The sequence below is a fragment of the Pinus tabuliformis genome, chromosome 2_1 (genome assembly GCF_031772625.1).
Source record: "Pinus tabuliformis cultivar Carrire ecotype Pingquan chromosome 2_1, CPIR1, whole genome shotgun sequence".
Lineage (NCBI taxonomy): Eukaryota > Viridiplantae > Streptophyta > Pinopsida > Pinales > Pinaceae > Pinus > Pinus tabuliformis.
The window spans coordinates 804,891,457-804,895,597 of NC_142299.1; the positions used below are offsets into that span (position 1 = coordinate 804,891,457).

General features: G+C 38.4%; 1 pseudogene; it reads left to right on the forward strand.

Annotated features, from left to right (window-relative positions):
* The first annotated feature begins 1,041 nt into the window (after positions 1 to 1,041).
* On the forward strand, positions 1,042 to 1,960 carry LOC149203033 (uncharacterized; annotated as a pseudogene).
* Positions 1,961 to 4,141: the final 2,181 nt, after the last annotated feature.

Sequence of the window (4,141 nt, forward strand, 5' to 3'; positions counted from 1 at the left end):
CCAGAAGTTTTCCACACATTGTTGGGTATGATTTTGTAACTTCTCTATTATGTGTTATCATATGTCTTCTTTTCTTTAAATATAGTAATGGCGTTGCATGTCTTTGTTTACTTATGTGAATGAAGTTATAATTCCTTAAAAGAGCACTTCTATACTTAAAACCCCTACTTCTACATTTCTTCTAAGTTACAGATAATAGTTTTTGTGAAAAAAACATATTGTCTCTAACTTCTCAAAGTGTTACAGATAATAGTTTCTGTGAAAAACAACATATTGTCTCTAACCTTTCAAAGCATTCTTTACTCAGCATTTATATCCAACATCATATGGCATTCTGAGATTTTCATATCAGCTAAGTATTAAGGGTTAAAAACCAGGTCTTTCAGGTCCTTCACTTGAGGATACATCATACAAATAAGTGACAATAATAATAAACATTAATGTCTTAAGCACAATTTCTACACAGCCAAGAAATTGGTTTCTTAAGGGACAACAATGATATTAAAACTTACATCATCATCAAATAATTCAAGAATATCAATTCAAAAGGCCAAAAACTAGTTACAAGTACAAAGGCCAATCTAATTTCCAAGAAAAGGAGATTGTCATTGAAGATGAGTATTCATATTAAAAAATATGAAATAATTTACACCACATAACCTTAATTCCACAAAACAAAACATGAAAAGTAAAATTGCTCAAAGCAACTAATCGGGAAGGGAACTCCACATAAGTGGCATCCCTCAAGAAATATATCCAACAGGGGAGAGATATATCAACTACTTTCTAAGCATAGTAGGAACAAAGACCAATGCAATTGAAACCCTTCAAATCTAATCTTATAAATCAAAGCAAAAATTATAGAGAAAAAACTCTGAAGTAGCAAGCATCCAAGAACAATAAAAATATGTACAATAACCTACATTATTTTTCTTTTAGTTTATCAAAAGTATGACTTCAATTTATGAAACCTTCAAAAGTAAGTTCACAAATTATTCCTCCAAACTAAGGGGGGACTTGAGAGCCTTGTCTACATGGGACATGCGAAATTGGGATACTCTTGAGCAATCTGTAAAGGACCATCCAAGATTGAAATTTATGTCTATACTTGTAGAGTGTGGTGCAACTATCCTCAAAAGGAATACTGCTTTTTTTTTTTTTTTAAAGAAAGCTAAATTTTCTGAAAAGTGTCATGTTTCGAAGGGATGTGGCTTATGCAAACTAAAACATTGCAATCTTGGAGTGTCATGCATCGAAAACTGCTTTTGACTATGTTACGGATGGTGGCTGGAATGGGCAGAGAAGCCTTTCACGTGGAACCCTATCCAATGCAAATATTTTACAAGTGCTTGCAGAAAATACTAGATTTTATGTCGGGGAATACCAAACCATGTGACCTATTAATGTAGCTTTTCCTTCTCCTATCTTAGAGACTCCACCATTTGAAGAAGCTCAGAAAATGCATAAGTGTATATCCAAGAAAAAAAATAGTGAAAAATGAAGCCCTTCTAAGAGAAAATCTGACGGTTCTGAATGTAGAAGTCTGAGGAAAAAAAAACATAGAAAACCTATTGTCACAATTGAGGAAGGTTGAAATGGGGAAGTCACTATTGTCATGAAAGAACAAAAAAATCTTGATGTTGTGATTAATGGAATTGTTTTTGATATTTCAACTATGCCTATTCCTATTTTCACTTGCACTAGAGTGGCTCAACAATGTTACAAGTGGGTGAATGGTGGATGGTAGTCAGCTTGTCACACGATTAGTATATCTATCTATCTCCTCCTGATGAATCCCAATAGGCGAAGTTCCCATGCGGTTGGAAGAAAAACGAGTGGAGGTGCGTTCAGGAAATTGTTAGAGAGGCTTGGGGCTGAAGGTTATAATCTAAATTACCCAACTGATTTGAAGAGTTACTCGACAAAGAATGGTACACATAAGTTTGTTACTATCAGGTAAATGAATTTCATTACATAAATTATCTTTGTTTCAACGTCTTCACTTGTTACTTCTTCTTCAATTGAATCACATTCACTCAACCACAATATGTACATTATTAGAGGGATGAATTTTGGTATGATATAAATGGGAATTGTATTATATTTTGTTACATAAGAACATGGAATTGGGTGGGATAAATCTTCTTACGTTACAACCTTTTAAATTTTTTTTTTCTTAAGCAAGAGTCGTGCCTTCTATTTCATTAAATCAAGCATAATTTACAAAATTTACACCAAGCTGCCAAACTGTGTGGTCTTAGGCTTGCAAAGAGCGAGCTCGACAGAAACTAAGCCTTCCCCCCCAAAAAATACTCTCCCAAACCAAAAGAGTACAAACAAAAATAAACCACGGGAAACACAGGGTCCAGGAACCCTCCCCGCAAAAAGCCGCGCCATCAAAAACCTAACATGCCTCTAAATCACCACCATCCAAACTTCTTAAGAAAATCAACGCCTGAGATCCATTTCGCACCAAGAAGAAGCGCGAAGGATAACCCCCAGACCCCACCAAACCGCACGTTCAATCTCGATCATTGATCGGCCTACTCCCATTGAACAGTGGATCTCCATATCGCACGACCGAAGTGAACGAACAATAGTGTGCGATGAGGGTGGTTTTTAGGTCCCACCCTCATCCACGCATCACGATATGAATGGAATCACTACCCAAAAAAGAAAACCGCCTTCAGCTTGAAAGCGGTGCGATCGCACCAAAACCACTTTGGAAGTGGTTTTGTCTCCCGCCACTAGAAATTGAGAAATGGTGCCACCATGACAGGAGCCGTCATTTGATTACTTTCCACCCCCCTTCTGACCAAGATAACTTTGTGTCTGACTCTAGATATATTCAGGGAAGTGATTCCCATAGTTGCAGAGGTTGACCCTGACCCGTCTCCCACCGTAGGCTTGTCAGACCATGAAAGGGAATCTTGCTGTAATCTGCTCATTGCGAATTAGCTTCCTTAGTTTTGTTCTTATACACTTCTTTGTCCTCTTTCTCCTGGTTTTGGCAAAGTACTTTTAGGTTGCTTGGTGACATTGCGAGCCAATCCATCGAAAATCTGTTGTCCTTACAGCTGACACCTTGGTTGGCCAGAATATCAGCCAACTTGTTGGCCTTTCGACGCACATGGATAAATCTAAGTGTGCGCAGTCCCTGCAGATGTTCCTGAATTTTTTGGAGAACCCGTAATAACCTCCAATGTTTAGTTACTTTCTCCGGCCCTGTTCCATGACTAATTCTCTTGGCCGCGTTGATGACTAACTCTAAATCAACTTCTATTATTACATTTTGGCAATTGTTCTGTTTCAGAAATTCCAAACCTTGTTCCAAAGCCATTAATTCCGCCATGTTGTTGGTGGCTTTTCCTAGATGACCATAGAAGAGGGAGATGATGTTTCCATTTTCATTCCTAAGAACCCCTCCAAAGCCTACCATGCCCGGGTTGCCCTTTGAAGCCCCATCGATATTATACTTTAAAAAGCCTTTCGGGGGAGGATTCCAGAAATCTTTCACCAGTTCCCTCATGTTTACTTTCCTGTCTATACCTTGTGGAATAATCCCCTGCATTCCTAACTACCTGAGAATTGATAACTCTGCTTCTGAAGGAGGATTCTTGGGGAGATCCCTTACTGTAGTGCTGACTGTCTCCTTAAGCTGTTTTGAGATTTGTTCCAACAAACGAAGAGAGGAATTCTTCTCTTCTTTGAAGATTCTTCTGTTTCTCTCTTTCCACACATTCCATATGATGAAACTTGGCAACAGAACCCATGCAGAGTTAAGAACCTCATAATCCAAAAAATTATTCCTCCAATTGTTCAGGGTTTTAGTGATGCTTCCTTTGTCTCTATCAGACTATTTGAAGATGGAGGCAAAAAAATCCCATAACCTGGAGGTGAAAATGCAACTATTGAGTAGATGTTCGATGGTCTCCTCTTGGACTTCACAGAGCTGGCATCTGGAGGGTCCCAGCATACCTCTCTTCCTAATATTATCCCAGGTTAAGATTTTCCTGTGGTGAACCAGCCACATAAAGAGTTTGATCTTCATCCAGCCCTTGTGCCTCCATAGCTTCTGCCAAGATCTATCCGTAGCTTGGGATTCCAGCCCAAGGAGAATACCTTTTGCTTCCTTAATGTT